Consider the following 22,315-nt stretch of genomic DNA (forward strand, 5'->3'; position numbering starts at 1 on the left):
TCACACCAGTTAGAATGGCAATCATTAAAAAGTCAGGAAACAACAGGTGCTGGAGAGGATGTGGAGAAATAGGAACACTTTTACACTGTTGGTGGGACTGTAAACTAGTTCAACCATTGTGGAAGACAGTGTAGTGATTCCTCAAGGATGTAGAACTAGAAATACCATTTGACCCAGCAATCCCATTACTGGGTATATACCCAAAGCGTTATAAATCATGCTACTATAAAGGCACATGCACACGTATGTTTATTGCGGCACTATTCCCAAAAGCAAAGACTTGGAACTGACCCAAATGTCCATCGATGATAGACTGGATTAAGAAAATGTGGCACATATACACCATGGAATACTACGCAGCCTTAAAAAATGATGAGTTCATGTCCTTTGTAGGGACATGGATGATGCTGGAAACCATCATTCTCAGCAAACTAACACAAGAACAAAAAACTAAACACTGCATGTTCTCACTCATAGGTGGGAATTGAACAGTGAGAACACTTGGACACAGGAAGGGGAAAATCACACACTGGGGCCTGTTGTGAGGTGGACGGAGTGGGGAGGGAAAGCATTAGGATATATATCTAATGTAAATGACGAGTTAATGGGTGCAGCACACCAACATGGCACATGTATACATATGTAACAAACCTGCACACTTTGCACATGTACCCTAGAACTTAAAGTATAATTAAAAAAAAAAAGAAAAAAAAAGTCAAAAACCAACAGATGCCAGCAAGGTTGTAGAGAAAAGGGAACACTCATGCACTGTTGGTGGGAATGTAAATTAGTTCAGCCCCTGTGGAAAATGGTGTGGAGATATCTCAAAGGACTCTAAACAGGGCTACTATTTGATCCAGCCACCCCATTACTGGGTATATACCCAAAGGAAAATACATCATTATACCAAAAATGCACATGCACTTGTATGTTCATCACCATGCTGTTCACAACAGCAAAGATATGGAATTAACTTAGGTGCCCATCAATAGTCGATTGGATAAACAAAATGTGATATATAAGCACCATAGAATACTACATAGCCATAAAAAAGGATAAAATTATGTCCCTTCCAGCAACGCGGATGGAGCTAGAGGCTATAATTCTAAGTGAACTAATAAAGAAACAGAAAAATCTAATACTGCATGTTCTCATTTATAAGTGGGAAGTAAACATTGAGCACGCATAGACATAAACATGGGAACAACAGACACTGTGGACCACTTCAGAGGGGAGGGAGGGGGAACATGGGCTGAAAAACCATCTTTCAGGTATTATGCATGATGCTTATCATAATAAGCATAACTGGGTGCAATATACGCATGTAACAAACCTGCATATGTACCCCCTATGTCTAAAAGAAAGGTCAAAATTTTTAAAAATCTTATGCTATGACCTCTTGTAATAAAACAAATAATTTTTTAAATGAAGCAATCAATATTATTCTAATTCAATCCTTTCCTCAATATATTGCTTTACAGAAAGTTTTAAAAAGCTACATTATCCTATTTCTTCAATTTGACTTTTGTTTCTCTCAAAATTTTTTCATTACTTATCCTGTTTCAGAAGCTAAAAGTGCTAGTTAAAAATAAAAGGTATTGCATTATTTAATTTTTTAACAGATTTTTATTTATGTGCAAAGTTTTATGTGTGTGTGTGTGTAAAACTGTTGGCATCAAAACGATTTAGTTTCAAGACTTTCTTATTTCTGTCATTGATATTGCAGCTATATTAATTGAGTTGAATATAAAAATACCATGTCTGAGTCATAAAAAGCTTCATAGAATTGTATAAGCAAATTCTGTTATTCACTAAACAAATATATAGAACACCTTCTATGTGCAAAACATTGTGATGAAGAATTAATACATTGGGACAAAGGGCCTGTTCCTGAGCTTAAGTGTTTAGTATAATATACGTTTAGAAAATGAGGAATAAATATTAAGCTTCCAGTTTCACAGTTTGCAATTGCAATAAACTACCTGTCTTTTGTTAAAGAAACCTGCCTTGAAACCGTACCTTAATTTTATATTTAGAAAATTTTAAAATTAAGATTTTTTAAAAAATTATCCAGCTCTATAGCTCCAGGTATCTCAATCTCTTAGTAACATTCTCTTAGTTTATATCAAACTACTTTAAATCACACCTTCCAATGAGATGCCAACCATGTCAGCCAATCTGAGTCGTCCTGGCATTTCATAAAAGTGACAAGTCCACTGTGAAAATGATGGAGAGGGAAATCATGAGGAATTGTTTTAATGCCCAAAAGCAGCTTATCGTTTTCAATGTCTCTAAGTGTTTTTTTTTTTTGGTCCCAATTAAGAATTTTAAAATGAAATACTTGTTACATGGAGAAGGCTTAGATTCCTTAAGTCATAAATGAATAGGAGAATGGCCTTATTTTTCTGCATCTTAGGGTTAGCTTGATTGCGTTTAACAAATATCAAGCTATCAGTAGCATACAGGACCATTCCTATAAAGCAGCTGTGTTCAGCCCTTGAAAAATGGTATCGCAGCTCTTTTGAGAAAGAACTTTTGATTTAAGTGTTAACAAAGGACAGTGGTCAGAAGGAAAGCAAACATGTGCTCTTTAACATGAGTCAACACTGCTAGGATTTTATTATATGGTAAGAGAGTAAAAGAGAGATCTTTGTAAATGGAACAAAGTAACACATCCTGGGTCCAAGAGATGGAAGAGCTTTAATGGGTCCATGATTATCTCTTTCCATAATATACATTTTATTTCGTCATAAGCCTTCTCATGTAATTCCTTGGTATGTTGCAAGTCTGCATGAGGTTTTTTTGTTTTGTTTTGTTTTGTTTTGTTTTTTAAATATAGACAGGGTCTTGCTCTGTCGCCCAGGCTAGAGTGCAGTGGCACAATCTCAGCTCACTGTAACCTCCGCCTCCTGGGTTCAAGTGATTCTTGAGCCTCAGCCACCAGAATAGCTGAGATTACAGCACGCCTGGCTAGTTTTTGTATTTTTTATAGAGACCAGATTTTGCCATGTTGGCCAAGCTGGTCTTGAACTCCTGGTCTCAAGTGATCCACCGGCCTCAACGTCCCAAAGTGCTGGCATTACAGGCAAGCCACCATGCCCGGCCCTGAGTGTTTTATTTATTTATTTATTTATTTATTTATTTATTTATTTATTTATTTATTATACTTTAAGTTCTGGAATACATGTGCAGAACCTGCAGGTTTGTTACATAGGTATACAAGTGCCATGGTGGTTTGCTGCTCCCATCAGCCCGTCATCTACATTCGGTATTTCTCCTAATGCTATCCCTTCCCTAGACCCCAACCTCCAACAGGCCCTGGTGTGTGACGTTCCCCCTCCCTGTGTCTGTATGTTCTCATTGTTCAACTTCCACCTATGAGTGAGAACATGTGGTGTTTGGTTTTCTGTTCCTATGTTAGTTTGCTGAGAATTATGGTTTCCAGCTTTATCCATGTCCCTGCAAAGGACCTGAACTCATCCTTTTTTATGGCTGCATAGTATTCCATGGTGTACATGTGCCACATTTTCTTTATCCAGTCTATCATCATTGGGCATTTGGGTTGGTTCCAACTCTTTGCTATTGTGAACAGTGCCGCAATAAACATGCATGTGCATGTGTCTTTATAGTAGAATGATTTATAATCCTTTGAGCATATACCCAGTAATGAAATTGATGAGTCAAATGGTATTTCTGGTTCTAGATCCTTAAGGAATCTCCACACTGTCTTCCACAATGGTCGAACTAATTTACACTCTCCAACAGTGTTAAAGCGTTCCTATTTCTCCACATCCTCTCCAGCATCTGTTGTTTCCTGACTTTTTAATGATTGCCATTCTAACTGACCTGAGATGGTACCCTGCTTTGGCTCGCCCTCCGTGGGCTGAACCCACTGTCTAACCAGTCCCAATGAGATGAGCTGAGTACCTCAGTTGGAAATGCAGAAATCACCCGCCTTCTGCGTTGATCTTGCTGGGAGCTGCAGACCACAGCTGTTCCTATTCAGCCATCTTGCCGGCCACCCCAAGTGTTTCATTTTTAAAATACAAACATAAGTCATGCTTACCCATTTATGGATTATCACATCAATACAGTTGTGATAACCTCTCAACCAATAGTATAAATAGTGTGGACAACTTGGTACTTACTTTTCTATATTTTATTCAGTGCATGTAAGATCATAGACACACTAATACAAATACGCACACATACACAGCTTTCTAGGCAAAAATAGGATCACATTACAAGTATTAATAACACTCAGTTTCTTAAAATTCATATCACATATTGAATATCTCTCTAGACTTTGTAAATACCTATGAAATATTCCATTCCATAGTGTAGATATGTAATTTATTCAATCATTCTCTTTTAATGGTGCCAAGGTCATTTCCAGTGTCTTGAGATTCTACTGTAATAGACAAGCTTATTTTATAATGTTGCATTTCAGTAGAATGGATTTCTAGAATTGGTCCAGGGGCAAGATTTTAGCTCACTGCAGGCTCAACTTCCCTGACTCAGGGGATCCTCCTACCTCAGCCTCCTGAGTAGCTGGGACTACAGGTGTGCACCAACATGACCAGCTAATTTTTTATATTTTTAGTACAGATGGAGTTTTATCCTATTGCCCAGGCTAGTCTCAAACTCCTGGAATCAAATGATCCACACACCTTGGCCTCCCAAAGTGTTGGGATTACAGGTATAATCCATCGTGCGCAGCCCTTCTTTTGTTTTTTTTGGGTTTTTTGTTTGTTTGTTTGTTTTTAATGAGGTTGCCTATGAGGCATTTCTTCACCATCTTGTATTCTTCCTCTCATCGGCTTTCTTTACGCATTAAATTAATTCTGTGACCTAAGTAAAGATAGAATTTTTTTTATAACTAGTATTTGTGTTATTTTTTACCTTCAGAAAATGCCTTTTCATAAAAACTTGACTCATGCATGTTTTCTGTCTGATAAAGCAAGTGCTAAATCACTGTTGGTTAAATAAATTTGCAAACATTTCCTTACCTTGAGATGAAAGAGCCTACATTGATATGTCTTTGACATTCCTGTCCTTTCTACTGAAACAGTATGTTTGAGTAATTATAGGCAAGGATGGAGAGGAGGGGTAGGAAGGACCAAGGAAGCTGATAGTGAGCTAGTATTCAGAGCATAAGGACCACTCCCAGCAAAGAAACAGAGGGCCAGCTGGTCATATAGGCAACAGCCCTGCCTGTGGAGCTGCCCACTGTAGAAAAGAACTTCACTGGGAAAGCCAGCATGGTTTAGTGGGCAGTGAAGTGTCTGAAGCTTTGTAGAATTCACTTCATGTAACTGCAAAGCTAGCCAATCTTATTCCAGCCTTAGGAAAAAGAAATCTTTTTCCAGCCTCAGTGAGCAGGACTGTCTCAGGAACAAGATGTGCCTGAGCATTTAAGATAATATTTGTCAGTTCCTTAAACAGGATGGCAAAGCAAAAAGAGGAGAAAGCAAAGACTGCTCTGGCCAAGCAGTGCACATTTTCTGTCGAACTCCAGGGAGATCCCTGAAGATATGGGGTGGAGTTAGTAGGGGAAAATTGTGGTTGCAAAGGGATCACTATATTTGCTCTCACCATTGAAGTGAAACCAGGACAAGTGGTAATCCTGTTTTCCTGTTTATGAAATATCTCACTTCCTTAGATTCTTTTTGAGTTTTATGGCTATCTATAGACGTGGAAATTGAGCTGAAGCCAAACAGATCTGGCCTTATTTCCCATGGGCCTGTGCACCACCAATTTGGATCTGAGATCAGACATAACCTTGCCATAAGCAGCAAAGGGCTTGGTGAACCCTCAAAAAGGCCGTCAAACACCCAGAGGCCTTGGGGATCAGGAAGGAGCTATCATGTGGTCTTTCATGTGAGTACAGAATGTCCCAAGAGTGCTGCTTCAGTTCTTTATTTTAATTATTTCTAATTCTCAGAGGTTCTTCACTGTGAGAGTGCTATGAAGGAGATATGTTTCCACATGTATCCTACGTGTAATTCTTTTATCCATGTTTATATCAAACTATTAATATACATTTATTGACCCCTCCAATGAGCCAAGCACCACGGTGGGTGTTGTGGAGTATTCAAAGGATAGCAAAATAATATTTGTCTTTCTAAGTTTGTGTTTTTCTTTTCTTTTTTCTTCTCCCTTTTTCTCCTTTTTCCTCTCTTCCTTTCTTTGTTAATACAGAAAATTGCAAAGAATTAAAAGCCTCTAGAATCTCTTTCTCTTTCTGATGAGTTGGAAACAAGTAGTGATTCTTAATTTTTCTATTATTTATTTTTTGTTAATTTATTAATTATTTATTTATTGAGACAGGGTGTTGCTCTGTTGCCCAGGCTGGAAGGCTGGAGTGCGGTGGCATGATCTCGGCTCACTGCAACCTCTGCCTCCCAGGTTCAAGTGATTCTCATGCCTCAGCCTCCTGAGCAGCTGGGATTATAGGCCTGTTACTTTAATTTTAACTTTTCCTTTAATGTTTAAATTTTGTATATTGTCATGTGACATTCTGGAGTGCTTGAATTTATTCCTGAATCTACTTTTATTCTTTAGCCATAAAGCAAACCCATTTTGTGTATAGGTGCTGACCAATATGCACCAATATTAACTATTCAAGGTCAATAATTTGTTTCAAGATTGTGTTTGTGCATGTGTGTGTGTGTGTGTACACATGAGAGGCAGTCTAGAAAATTTCTAAGAAATCATTAAAATAATACAAGTAAAATAGTGATAAAGAGAATTGTTTGGGGCTATTTGTAGGGAAAGCATTCTGCTTTGATAGGTGAAGAGAGAGGTGACCTCCTTAGATGTGCTCTTTAACTCTGCCCTCCTTATCTGCAAACGTATTTACATGCACAATTCATCTCTCTTTTTCCTTTTAGTCTTTGAGAATAATGTGCATTTGGTTCAATTTCCTTTTGCTATCTTTATATTTTACTTCATCAGTTATCTTTTCTTTTCTCAACCTTCCATCTCACCTCTCTGCTAGAAAAACCTAATAGCTTAGAAACATAAATAAATAAATATCCTGCATCCTAAATAAAAATCCTTCCCCACACTATTTTTATACCAGTCTATGTCCCATCTTTCCTGTATTTCTATTTTTTTATGAATGTAGTATTGCGCTTTCTCTATGTTATTCTATTCACTTTTCCATAGACTGAAGTCTGGCTTTTACTGCCATCACCTCAATGAAATTGCTCTTGAAGAAAAATTGGGCAGATGTTTCTGTTGCATCTGGCAATGGCAATGACTTCCTTTATTTAACGCTTCAATCTCTGAGTTCCATTACACCACTCTGCTGCTCTGTCTTTAACCAGCTTACAGTCTCTGATCACTCTTTTTTGTCCTCTTTCACGACTTTTTCTGTCATTTTTTATTTCTTAAATGTTGATATTCCTGACATTCTGCCACTATGTCTTCCATTTTCTGTACTTCCTTGTGTTAATCCACTTTCAGGATTTTGACTGCCACCAGAAAAGATGTGTACTTTCGTAATCCTGGCGTTACTTTGCCAGTAATGCTCCATGCTATCTCTCCAGCTCTGAAATTTTCCCAGAACCAGTTCATCATCTCCACCTGATTGTCCCTATGGGAACTTGTAGCTCCATGCACCACCCTAAATCCTTTGGAGCATGTTAGGGTATTCCCCATCTGCTGCTTCTCCCTGTAATTGCCAACTTTGTCAGGAGTACACCATTTACCTAGTCATCCAAAATAGAAACTGAGGCTTGAAGCTCATCCTTGAATTCCTCTTTTCCTTTGGCTTTTATATCCAGATAATCACCATGTAATGTGTACTTTCCCTCAAGGAACCCAATTAAGTAATATTGAATCAGTTTCTTCATCCCCATAACTACTCATGCTACTTTAATGCAGGCCCTAGACTATTCCAGTAGTCTCCCAGCCTCTACAACTCTGTGCCCAAACTCATCCTCTCACGGTGGACAGAAAAATGCATCCAAATTTGATTCTGATTTTGTTACTTTCCTAACAAAATTTGCCAGTGGTTCCACATTATTTGGTCTATTTCTTTGTCATTATTTCACATGACCACCTACCTCATGCTTTGCTTTCCCACAATACTGAAGGCCTTGTAATTCCCCTCATATGCTATATTGTTTATCCTGCCTCTGCCTTTGCTCAGGCTCTCCCCTTTGCTTGGAATGTCCCTATCCTCTTCACCTAGATAACTCCTCCTAATAAGATTCTTTTTGAGGGTAACCTCTTCCAAGAAGCCTTCCTTGCTCCTTACCCATACCTCTAATTGGACTGGGTAACCGTCTGTCTCTCTACTTCCATAGTAGACATACATCTTCACCAGATTTGCCATTTTATAGTGTGATTATCTGCTGATGTCTGTTATTAAGTAAGAGGACTATATTTTTATATTTATTTTTATTCCCAATGCTTTAATTCAGTGTCTGTCATATAATAGACACTAGATAACTAATTTTGTTAGGTGAGGGCTTCATTCCAGTCTTAAATTGTGAACAAAATTTAGATCATTGCAACCAAAGGAGGAATCTAATAGAGATAAGACTTTGAACTCAGAATCAGACACAAAAAGATCCAAAGCAGATTTCTGAAGTTAGTGTGGAGCACGTACTAACTGGAGTGAGATAGGGGTGTGTGTGTGTGTGTGTGTGTGTGTGTCTATGGGGACATCTGTAAGCAGATTAGACAGATCGATTGGGGAAAATATGGTAGGCCATTAGTACTGGCATATATATGCATTTTGGACATTGCAGACAACACTCAGGCATTGTGACTGAATAAGGGATCAACATTAAAAGAATCATGTGTGGCTGGGTGTGGTGGCTCATGCCTGTAATCCCAGGACCTTGGGTGGCGAAGGCGGGCAGATCACTTGAGGTCAGGAGTTCGAGACCAGCCTGAGCAACATGGTGAAACCCCTGTCTCTACTAAAAATACAAAAATTAGCAGGGTGTGGTGGCAAGCACCTGTAATCCCAGCTACTCAGGAGGCTGAGGCAAGAGAATTACTTGAACCCTGGAGGCAGAGGTTGGAGTGGGCAGAGATGGTGCCACTGTACTCCAACCTAGGCAACAGAACAAGATTCTGTCTCAAAAAAGAATAGTGTTTAGAAAAAACACTTTTAGCAATACTGGGTTAAAGTCGATTAATAGATTAAGGCTGGGAGCAGGGTAAACAATTATAAAAATATAACAGTTCAGGAATGAAATGGTAATGACCTGAGCTAGAATAATGGCAGTGAAAATGCTGAGGAAGAAGTTTATATGAACACATTCTGCCCCTCCTGCCCCCTCCCCCCAGAAAAAAATTGCTATGGTGGCTAAACGTCAAGTCTAGGGAGAGGACTGTGAGTTTAGGAATAATGTCTGTTTTGTTCAAAGCTCCTTCCTTACTGCTTAGCACTGAGTTTGGCACTCAGGTATTGGTGAATAAATGGGTTTTAAGTGAAATAATTAATGGATAAGTATTGATATAACTCTTTCACATATGTACAGTGCATATCTTCTTTGAGAGAATACAGTGAAATTTTTTGAGGCTTTGTTTTGTTTTTTTCGCTTCCACCAGCACCATTGCAACAGTCTGAGTAATGGATTTAGAATAATGATGTAAAGACATAACTTCGCTGTAGTTGAAGTCACTTTTATTCGCTTTGAATTGCTTCCCCAGAGTCCCAGGCCTTAGCGTAATTAATGCTACTGTTTTGAAATCAGCTTTGGAACTTTGATCTCAAGCTCTAAATATGTCCTTGTTGTAAACAAGCAATACATCTAATAATAACCATATCACCTGCTTATCTAAAGGGTTTCATGTGTGTTTAATTAATAATTGAGAACAAATGTCACCATGGTTGCCTCAGTCTAGACAGGGGACAATTATATCATCTACTTATTTTTTCTGCTTGAGAGATATATAAAGCTTTCAGAGAAGCTTATTAAAGATTCAGGTAATTAAACTTGTATTTTTTTTGCACACTAACAACAATTTATATTTGAAAACAATTAGCACGAGTTGCTTGTGTGTTCAAAGAATCAATTTCACAAAAACTTTTATAATGTACAAAGATATATGTTCAGAGATATTAACTACAACCCTGTTAACAATAATAAAAGTCTGGAAATTACTTAAATATCCATCATAAATTATGGTGGACATTCTAGGCAGAATTCTAAACAATGATTTTTTTAAAGAAAATAAGTAAATCTATATGTACTGTTACAGAAACATGTGCAAGATACATTGTTAAGTGGAAAAATTGCAAAATTACAGAGAAGAATATTTAGTAGAAAGCAATTCATGTGAACAACAGTACACATAATGTATTTGTGTGCACACATGCACATGCTTATTACAACACTAGTTACACTAAGATTACCTGGGGGGACACACATACACATACACACACACATACATACACATACATTATAACACCAGTTACACTGAAATCAGCTGGAGGATTCCTAAAAAAAAGTTAACGGTTATTAATTCTGGGGTTATTTTAAGCATTTTAAAACATTTTTACAATAATTATGTATTAATTGACAGAAGATAGTAGACAAGTAACTTCTGCATTTTCCAGGTTCTGTTGTGGCATCTCCTTGCATTTTAATTTATAGAAATTAACAATAAAGACAACTTGAAAAAATACCTTTTTCTTTAGGTATTTCTAAGGTTAATAAGTAGTCATTCAAATGCAGGCATTATAGGGATAAAACTAGCTTCACATCACTTAGTGTCAATTTAAATACCAATTAATTAGATATAAAAAAGTAAACTCACATACTCCCACTATCTGTACTCAGGGATGATATTAAAAATATTCAACAACCCATAGGATTCTAACCAATCAGAAGAGGCACAGCTATTAGTCATGGAAGCGCAACCCTTTAGTTGGTGGATCAAGAAAGAATCTGAGGTGTTTGGAAGGTTCTAAGGTAGTCTAGGCTGCAGAGATTGAGTGACATATTGGAAGTGTGGAAGGGCAATTATTTACCAACTAGTGTATACTGTTTGTTGTATTTTAACTATTACCACAGCTCTGTGAGCCTGCCTATTCTTGAACCTTATTGGCCTCAGGGACTTTCCTTAAACAAACCGAATACTGTAATTATATACGTTGTTATCTTTACACACACTGTTTCTTTTCCTTCCTATTCTGTAACCATCTTCCATTCTCTACTTTCAAGTCTATGCCAGTGATCTCCCTTCAATGTCTATTTTTCAAACTCTAGTTCAAATGTCACTCCCTCTGTGAAGTCTTTCATGGTCTTGATCTTTATCTTAGTCCATTCAGAAGACTATAACAGAATACCACAGATGGGCATCCTATAAACAACAGAAATTTATTTCTCACAGTACTGTAAGGCTGGGAAGTCCAAGATCAAGGGGCCAACAGATTTGGTGTCTGGTGAGGGCCTGTTTCCTGGTTAACAGATGGATGGCCGATACTTCTCACTGTGTTCTCACAAGATGACAGGAGTGAGAGAGCTCGCTGAGACTTCCTTTATGAAGACAGTCATCCCACTGATCAGCTCTCGAAGACCTCACGTCCAAATACCATCACCTTAAGGGAATAGATTTCAGTGTATGGATACTAGGGGGAAGTAAACATTCAGTCAATAGCACTCTTCCTCCTTCCCCAGCAACGATTACAAAGGAAACCACTCCCTCTGGTTGTGAGTTCCTAAAGAACTCTGTTTATTCCAATGTTGTGTTTCTTCTACTCCGTTGCATAATGCTAAAATTGGGCTCTGTGAAATCATGAGTGTGTCTCACTAATGCTTATTCTTAGCAACTACCCTAGTGCCAAGGACATAATGGGTGCATTTATTACATGAACAAATTAGTAGTAATAAAAGTAGCAGACATGGTAGTAATTGCAATCTTCTTTATGGTAGGTTCTAGTGCATTACATGTAGCAACTTGTTAATCTTCACAATAAACCAACTGTGCCACAATTTTCACCATTTATCAATTAACAAACTGAGACACCAAGGGAGTGAAAGACTTGTCCACAGTTTTCAGTCATAATGGCCGAGGCAAGATTGGATCAAGGCAGTGTGTCAGAGTTTATGAGTGTTGGAGCCTGTAACTAAACAGACATATCCAATTACTCAGATATCTTCATGGCACTGGACAGGCAAGTAGTTCTCAGGTCCTAGAAATCTTGTCACATGATGGAAATCTGTGGTCACAAAGTAATGTGTCAGTTCTTGATAAACAGTTCTATGATGGATATTAAATGCTACTCAGAAGGGAGATAATGAGTGTGTTCATAGAGTACGCAAACCAGGGTGAGATGAAATTCTACACTCTGTTAATTTGCTAGCAAGAGGATTTCAGAATATGTGTGTGTCATATTTATGTACACAAACACACACACACATCCTGTATGAATATGTATGGACATATATGTGTATGTTAAAATAATATTAAATGCAATTATCCCTCCAATAGCCCAATCATGAGGGTTTAACATATATGAATGCATCTACTCATCATAACAGCTTTCAGAAGTAGATGCTATTACTATCTCCCTTTTACCCAATTAGGAAATTTGAAGCCCAAAGAAGTGACTTGTCCAAAGCCATAGAGACAGGGAGCGATAGATCCAAGATCTCCACCTAGCAATCTAATTTTATAGCCTATTAAACTACCATGCTATTCCCTATTTTTAAAAAAATTATAAGCAATTATCAAGCAATTATTGTGTCAGGCACAGTTCTAATGTGTAGTAGCAGTTAAAATGCATTATGTGATACCACGAATTTTTAAAAAGCACTCAGCAAATGTTGAAATCCTTTGGGATAGGTACTACTTTTACCCACATTTTCAGAGAGAAAGCTGCAGCCCAGTGAAGTTAAGTAAATTAATCACCCCTACACTAAATTACATAAGTAGGAAATGATAGAACTATGATTTATATTCCAGAATCTGGCCACTCTTAAGCATTTAAGCATTACACTCCAATGTCCAATGTCTCAATAGTAGGGGAAATTTTCAGGGGTCAATATGGAATCCTAACATTTTAAGTTTGAAAAATAAGTCAAGCACAAGGTAGGAGGCAGCTGATACCTGGCTGGCTGGCTGGATGCTGATGGGTGTCCCAGGGTAGCATTACCTTTTTAAACATCCTGAGATACAGGATCTGAACATCAGTAAAAAATTTTTTTTCTTATATATTTATTGTGATATATTTTATGCATTCAGAGAATGTTTTAAAAATAATGTAATGATAATCAATGCACCCACCCTCCAACTCTGTTAAATTTTAACATGTTTACATCTGTATTATATATTGTTTAGAGAGACACAGATGTAGATATAGATGTAGAAAATGTAGATATTTACACCTCCTTTCAGTGAAGCCCCCGGGGAGCTCTTCCTTTCTCACTCTTCATACTTCCTCTTGTCTTAAGATAGTAATCCCTCTACTCGTTTCATGTTTATTATTTCCAGGCATTTCCTTATATGTTCTTTTTCATGGCCACTACTTATGTGTATGCTTATAAATAAAATGTGTATTGCTTTTCAGGTTTTCAAATATTATTTTGTATTGTGCCATATTCCATTACCTAAACCATGCCTGACATAGGATATGTACATGATAAATATTTTAGAGTGAAGAATGAATGGATTTTTTTAAGGATTTAGGTAAAAGTAACCCTAATCTCTTCCTATTAACTGGTATAATGTTCTGTTTTTAACATATGCCACAAAAAATTTATCTAATAAAAATTTATATTAAATATCAGTAATAAAAGTTGTACAAATTATTTCTAATTCTTACATTGTGTGTTTCTTCTGCTTTACTTAATGCATTGAAAGCTTATTTATTCACTGTTGAATAAAATTAAAAATGATAGGCACCTTTATCTTGCTTCCCACTTTAGAAGAAAACCATTCTAATATTTTATCTGTAAAATTGTCATTTGCTACTTAATTTTGGTACATAGCCCTTATCGGTTTAAAAACTTTCCCATCAGTTCCAGTGTGATTACAGTTTTCACCACAAAGTGATGCCAAATATTACCAAATGCAAATATTTCTGTATCCATTGAGATTTCATATACTTTTTTCTTTTTATCTATGTAGTAAATTACATTAATAAATTTTCTAGTATTATACCATCCTTGCATTCTTGAAGCAAACCTTACATAGTTGTTATGTACTAATTTTTTAATGTTAAAATATTAGATTATATTTTATTCAAATAAATTACATTTTATTTATGACTTTTGAGACTATACTAAGTCAGGAAAGTGTAATTTTTCTTTCTTTTGCCCTTCTAATCCAATTTTAGAATCAAGTTTGTAACTGGCATGCACAAGGTCTAACAATAAAGTCCAAAAATATAGTGGCACAAACAACATACAGGCAATGAGTAGGCATCTGGGCTTCATAAGAGTATCCAATAAAACAAGGCTCTTTCTTCTATTTTGTTGCTTAACCATTTTCTAAATTTTGTCATTATCTAAAAGAAAAAACTGGTTCACCCGCACCAAGCCTACACATTTCAGCCCATGAGGATGGAGAAAAAGAAGAAATTGATGACAGATTCTATCATCACAAAAGGATGTGATTTGGAAGTTGCATGCATCCATTCAGAGCTTCTTGGCCAAAACAGTCATATTAACAAAACTAGCTGCCAACATACTACAAAATGAGGTCTGTAGTTGAGTTTCCATGATCAGCTAAAATTCAAGAGAGAGAACAGGTATTGGGGATAATTAGCAGGCTCTTTTACAGAAACAGAATAGGGTTGAATCCAGCTGTTCTTCAAATATGTGTGAGAATACTTCTAAATTTTTTTAAAGGGTAAATATTTATCTATCTAATTACTTTAAAAAATAAATTTGTTAGATAATATTTTTATTAATTTTTGGATGTATTGTCTTAGAAAACTATCCATTTTCTCTAAATTTTCAAATTTATTGGCATAAAATTGTATATAAGAGTAAGATTTTTTTAAGTGTTGACACAATTGGAGTTATTCTTCTCTTTATTTATAATATTGTTAATTTGTTTTATCTTCTTTTTTATGATTAGACTCACCAGCATTTTATCAATTTTATTACTTTTTAAGACAATTATATTATGATTGTCTTTTTCCTGTTTTACATTTTTATTTTATTGCTTTTCTTTTTAGGTTATTAATTTCTGTTCTTTATTATGTCATTACTTCTATCTTTTAATTTAGTCTATTGTTTTTCTAAGTTCTTGCACTGATATATAATTTGAATATTCAGTTAATTGTTTTTCAAGTTTGCTTCAAGTATTTGCACAAAAAGCTAACAATTTCCTTTTAAGTGCCAGTTTGATTTTATTTCACAAATGTTAATATAAAACATTTTATTTGTCATTAGTTCTACATGTTTTCTAAGTTCCATCATAATTTCTTATTTGGCCTGTGAGTTCTTTAGAAGAGTTTTCAACTCTCTGAATGTGTATCTCCTATTTATTTAAAATTTAATTTTATTGTGATCAGAGAACATGGTATTTTGATGATTTCTTTATGTGTCAACTTAACTGGGCCATGGTCAGATATTTGGTCAAGCTTTATTCTGGGTGTTTCTGTGAGGGTGTTTTGGATGAGATTAACAATTAAATTAATACTCTGGATAAAACAGATTAAGTTTTATAATGTGAGTGTACCTCATCCAATTAGTAGAAGGCCTAAATAAAACAAATGTCTGACCTTTCCACAGCTAAGAGAGAATTGTCCTGCCTGATGGGCTTCAAACCACCAGAACATCAGTTCTTCCTGGTTCTGCAGTAGTCTCCAACCTTCAGACTCAAACTTCAGCACCTGTTCTTCAGATTTTGGACTTGCAGCCTCTATAATCACATGAGCCAATTCCTTATATAAATTTATTTATACATGCTGACAGTTGGTTCTGTTTCTCTGGATAACCCTGACTGTTAGAGCTGTCACCTCAAATTTGTTTTCTTATATTTGGTGTCTGTTTTGGAGTACTTACAAGTGCTTAAAATGTTCTTTTTCAATTAGGTGAGTCTCAGTCTCTAAGATAATTTTTTTATTGTTCTATTTTATAGATTACATGTTAATGTCAATTAAGCTATAAACATTTTATTGCTGATACATTATCAAAATGCTTTTCAAACAGCCATTTCCAACAGTCTATTCTTTGGCAAAAAAACAATGCCATTCTCTTGCCATGGCCAAATGTGAGTGCTACTAACAGGTAAGCTCTTAATTTGTAAGTGAGGCTAAAATCTTAAAATGCCTTCCTGAAACTTATACATGATTGATTTTGTTTATTTGTGTAATTTCTTTGTTCTGTGGTTTCAGCTTCAATTGCTGAGAAAATGTCAAGATTATTTCCTGAGAATTTCCTTTGTGGCTAAGACAAAGGAGAAGTTTTAATTTTACTAGAAACTGTGAAACGAGGCTTTTAAAAAGTTTCATTAAAAAAAAATTAGGGAAGAATAGGCATATTCAGAAAACCTACTTTCATTTAGGCTGGATTGGTAAAAAAAAAAAAAAAAAAAAAGAATCCTCCCTTATGGCAACTAAGGCATGAAATAATGCAATGTAATTTTGTGAATTAAATGCATGGGATCTGGAGTTCCCTTGGCTGGTTCAAATCTCAGCTCCACCTATTACTGGCTGTATGACCTTGAGCTTGCTACTTAACCTCTCAGGGTTTTACATATGAAAATGGAGTGTAATAAAAGTGCCTCCCTCATAGTAAAACTGAAATAACGTATGGAAAGTCTTTAAAAGTCCGTATCATAGGACTTGTCAAAATACTTTCATTAGGTATTATTATTATTTGCCTGATAATTAATGTATCCTATTTTAAAATGCATTGATAGGACTTAATTTGGTTCATTAGAATAGAACAGATTTTGATGCTGTTTGAATACATTCTAAAAATAAAACAAAATCAGTGGGAGACATGTTCGACCATTCTGCGAATGAGTCTCCATATTCTACAAGAAGAGGAAAAATCATATCACGCAAATTGCAGTATACGTTATGGAGGAACAAAATGCACTTGTTTTCCTATTCATTTTATAACGTCCCTGTTAGTCTCATTTAGAAGGAAAAGCTGAAGTTTAGAATTGTGAAAAACTCATGGTTGCTTCACAACTTGAACTCAGTTGAAGAGCGTGGTATGTGAGACAGGCATAATCATCTCACAAACTTATATTAAACAAATATTTATTGAATAACTACTATGTGCCTGGTACAGTAAAATTTGATTCCATTATATGTCAGTCAGTCAAGTTCTCTTTTGTAGCCTCAAACTGTACAATGAACTAAAACCAGAAAATTCACAAATAGAAGCTTTTCATAACAAAATTGACCAGGAAACAGAATGGCATCTCTTTTGAACAACTGACTGACCCATAACAGCCTATAAAATCCTTAAGTCAGCAGGGTGCAGTAGCATGTGCCTATAGTCCCAGCTACTTGGGAGACTGAGGCAGTAGGATAACTTGAGCCCAGAAACTTGAGGCTGTAGTGTGCTATTATCACACCTGTGAATACTCACGGCACTCCAGCCTGGGAAGCATAGTGAGATCCTGTCTCTTAAAAAAAACAAAACAAAACAAAACAAAACAAAACAAAAAACTGTAAGTCTTCTTACCCAGAAATAAAACAAAACAAGTTCCTTTTTTTAAAACAGAAAATAAGTCTGTTTAGTGCTATTAAACAATCAAACAGCCTCCCCTTTTTTCTGTGTTTGTGATGACATTTTCACCATTACCTTCTGTTTCATAATGCATGTGAAGGAACTTTGTGCTCTCCAGATATTGTTTGTCTATATGTGCAGTCCCACCCAGTGAGTGCCAAATCTTACTGGACATCACCACTTAGAAGTCCCTCTGTTACCTTAACTTCTAAAATCCCAAAACTAAACTTGTTTCCTCCGAAATCTGCTCTGTTTCTGTGTTCCTTATTTCAGTTAATTGTACCTGTACATTCAACTGCCTAAGCAACAGATTTCATCACTGATTAGGACCTCTGGAAACCCTAAATATGGAGAAAATAATGATGCAGCCCCTACTCCCACTAAGCACACATACTTTACAAACTATTCATAGAGTCAGTATAAAGTCTAACAAAAATCTGATTTTTCCCATGATGACAACTTTAACATCTTCGAACTCTAAAATGTTGAATTATTCAAAAACTATTTCGGTAGCTCCATTTGCAGGCAGCCTCAGTGTCTACTGAGAAACCCAACATTGCTGGACTTCATATCCAATGCAGCTGCCTCCTTGACAGCTGCCTGAGCCTCCTTATTGGTGTCTCTACCTATACCTTTCTCACCTCAAGTCTGCCCTTCACAGTGTTGTCAGAGTCATCTCCGCAAAAGCAGACCTGATTATGTTATTTCTCTTCATAAAACTCTTAACTTCTTAGCGGGACACTCAAGGCCCTTCCAAAATTAGCAACAACATACCATTCTTGGATCATTTCCAGATGCTTCCCTCTTGCCCTGTCTCTTCCCCCCAGATCTCTAACCACAGCACTCACCACAGATGCCACATAATTTCCTATCTCCTGAATTCTTGTTACTTTCTTTACCTATTCCTGTTTCCCTTTCATTGGTATTGTTTTCTCATTTCAATAATTTGCTAAAATTACTTTTAGTTATTCAATACCTTAACTGAATGTCTCTGTTTAAATCACTTCTAACCACTCACATTCACAGTGGAAGTAACTGCCTTTTTCGACTTTCTATGTAAGTTGGTTTTTAAACACATAAAGCCCTGAATACCTTGTTTTGTGATTAGAGCCCATTTTTCTGCTACCTCTGAGTCTTTTTAAGGACAAGAACCATGTCTAACTGTCCACCCCTTCCTCCTTTCCAGGTCCTGTAGAACATAGCTGCGCCTGGAATTGAATCATCGTGTTTTCCGTGCAGAGCTATCTGCCTTTGGACAGGAGGAGAACTCTCAGCACCATTCCCTTTCCACGGGAGCTTCTTTTTTCTCATTCTTTTTCTTGCCTCCCTCAACTCCCATCCTCTGTTCTGGGAGAAGGTGAAGCTGGCCTGACAGGCCTGAGGGAAGCCGGACGGAGGCACACTTGCCAGCTTTTAGTTGAGGGAGGCACCGCAGTAAGGCTCTCCAGTCCCTCCTTCCCTGGGAGCACCAGCTCTGATTCTAGTGGGCAGCTGCAGCTAAGACGAAGACAAATGAATCCAGAGACTTCTCTCGAGCTATGAGCCTGAGCCAAAGGCACAGCCCAGCTGTCCAGAGAGCTTTGTGACAGAACATGGGGGGCCAGCTGACAGGAACCGAGGCACTTTTAAATTTAGCACTTGTCCTCGCCCTTTCGGTTCACGATTTCTTGGAAGTTTCATTTGGAAAAAGAGGTGAAGGACAGAAGTAGAAGTTCGGAATTCTAGATCCCTTGATTCTAGAATATTCTAAGATCTTCCAAACTAACACTGATTCCTAAAAACAGAATAGGGCAATCTTGTTTTCGGTATTGAGAATAGCAAATATAGAAATCCCTTAATTCTTTGACTTAGTTTAGCAGGTGCAATTAGTTCTATCCCTAAGCCTTCTTACCAGAAAATTTTCTACTGTAAAATGATTGGATGGGATACCAATTGGGATGGGTGTGGTAATAGTAAAACCACATTCTTTAATAACTTTTTCTTATTTGTTTTCCTGGAATTTTGGTTGGCATTTTTTAATGAATTACATGCTTATTTTTAAAAATTATTATTATGGAGAGTTTTTGTTAGGCAGAATTTCAAATCTATCATCTGCTGTTGACTCTTACTTTCACTACAAATTTACGAAGGTAGAGAGACCCAGTTCTTACTTAAGTTATATCTAACATAAAAATACAATTCTGTCCCAATCTGTTCATTTAAAGGGTAAATTTATAGCATCTGTTCAACTTTATATGCTATCTCAAAATTGTCAACATTTTAAGCAAGGTGCTACCTAATTTTAATGGGTGCACAAGAGGGAAAAGTGGGTCATTGACTTCAAAGGCGAAACTATAAGCTATTAATGGGCTATGTTGTGCTGAATTACAATCTCTTTTCTTGTTTCAAGTTAAAATTTTTAAGTGGCCACATGTTTGGCATTGTAATTGATACCACAATGCTGCTGTTCCTTGACTCATTCATTCTCAAATGTATATATATATATATATATATATATATATATTCTTAGTTCACAAATTTCTATTTCTTTTACACAAGTTGCTATTTCTTGTAGTGTTCATGAACTGGGTATGCTGTCCTTTGTAATGAAAGACTACAGACTGCCATGAATAGTACCTTGGCTTCTTTTTTTACAGTGTGGAATGACAGCATTTATTATTGTTGCATTATTGTATTTTTGAATAAAAATCCCTATTCCCACTGTACCAAATCAAATGAGCTTGTGTTGAATTTTATTCATCAGAATTGTGGTTAATGCAGTCCTCAGCTATGGCACTAGTTAGGGCCTGCCCAGGACTGCTGAAGAGCTGGCTTTGTGATTTACCTGGCTCAGTATGTGATCAAGCATCTCCATTATTGGAATAAAATAAAAACTTTCAAGATCATGGTTGTGCAATAGAGAAAACAATTTTACCTCTGCACTAACACTCAAATGCTACACTAATCTACAGTAATTCTGTTATTGCATTTGGAAGCAATTCCTTCTATTCATTCAGAGATAACTGTTACAATACAATAGGCTGCCTCCTGCCTTTTCCCCTCAGTGAGCAAAATATGCTGTTCATTGCAAAGTAACCTAACAGTAGTAGGTTTACGTGTTTGTTTCTATGTGAATTAACGTGTGCATGAAGACCATCAGGAGGCTTGGTTTGTATTATGAGGCTATAGGAAAACATGTACATAGGCTACAGGACATTCCAACAAAATGTGCACGGGGAGGAGATTATGGCCTTCCTCAGATTTTAGTGAAAAATCTAATAAAAGATTCTTTGCCTCTAGTAGTCCCACCAGTGCAACTCTGGCTCAAGAATTGAGCAGCCTGGATGGTTTCAGTATCATTATGTAAAGGAAATTATTTGTTAAACAAATATTGCACTTTCGTTCTCTATGTACCACTACGGATTTGACTCACTGATTTTTCTCTTTGTGTCTTAAGTTTAAACCTTGCTTCCGGATTTAAATCAATCACTCTAGGTAGAAGAAAATTAATTTTGTATGAGAAAATGACCAAAAGTCCCTTGCTACTTCCCATTCTTAATTTGAATGTTTGATGTTAACATTTATACACCAAAAAACACTCCCTTCCATGCCTGCCTGTAAACTGATACTTAATCATTTCAAACTATATCCTTACTGCCCACCTAGAATGAGGAACGGATAGTAGTTTAATAGATGACAACAAATATGAGATACATATATTAATTTACCAGTGCTTCTATTTTTCTTTTATCATCATGTTTTTCTAATTTTCTGTTTTCTCCATCTTCTCTGCCAACTCCATTATGGGATGCTTTCTTTTAAAATACGATTGGCCACTCTGACCTTTACTCTAATTAAACAAAGCAGATCATCTAGAAGTGACAGATTATTTTACAGTTGGCATCATTGGGTCTCTTAGTTAAAAATCCCTGTTACATGTTAAACATTTAGGCTCGGAATGTGATTCCTGTCACTGAATGGTGTCAACTTTCACACAAACAAGCTAAAATAAACACGAACGATGTAAAGCTTATAGCTAGAGAAATCAACAGTATCTGGGGAATGTAAAAAAGGAGGAATTGAGTATCCACAGCCAAAAGAATTCAAGGCATGAAAATCCCAGGCTAATCACCCTAGACATCTTTGCTTGATTTGATTAAAACATATGTTTTGAATGATGCTTCGATTTAAAAATAGTAGCAAGTCAAAGTACAACTCAATGCCTCTCGAAGTTGGGGAAATGAGGTCACAATAATTACTCAAAAAGAGCTAGTGGAGGATAAAAGGGCATTACAGTGCCTACTTTTCCGTCCCTACCTTTGACTTTCCTAAGAGTGTCATGGCATGTAATAGCAGTTTCTGAAGTGAGATGACATCACCATATTTAATGCAACAAAAAGGGAAGGGATTTTGCATACATTTACAATAATAAGGATAGTGTGTTTATTTTGTATGCAATGTGAAACCAAAGAACATTACTGACTTTTAGAGGCTTTGTTTTATAGAATAAAAACCATCAGATTTCTTTCCTGTCTGTATGAGTATCTTAAATCCTTCCATTTTGCTGCAAAGCTTTAGATTAAGTGCTGAGTGACATCCATGTGCCAAAAGTTGTGCTATATTAATATTCAAAGAAAGAACAAAGTAATGAGACTTAATGTAAGTAT

General features: G+C 36.4%; 1 long non-coding RNA gene across 2 annotated transcripts; it reads left to right on the forward strand.

Moving 5' to 3' along the window:
- Window positions 1-5,760: 5,760 nt before the first annotated feature.
- On the forward strand, window positions 5,761-20,384 carry LOC104007682 (uncharacterized). 2 transcript variants are annotated; one of them, XR_681968.5, is made up of 4 exons: window positions 5,761-5,880; window positions 14,487-14,673; window positions 15,714-16,015; window positions 18,856-20,384. It is a non-coding gene; the product is annotated as an uncharacterized LOC104007682 (long non-coding RNA). The 2 variants fall into 2 exon arrangements; XR_010159626.1 differs by lacking the exon at window positions 14,487-14,673.
- The last annotated feature ends 1,931 nt before the right edge of the window (window positions 20,385-22,315 follow it).

This window comes from Pan troglodytes, chromosome 7 (genome assembly GCF_028858775.2).
Source record: "Pan troglodytes isolate AG18354 chromosome 7, NHGRI_mPanTro3-v2.0_pri, whole genome shotgun sequence".
NCBI classification, from domain to species: domain Eukaryota; kingdom Metazoa; phylum Chordata; class Mammalia; order Primates; family Hominidae; genus Pan; species Pan troglodytes.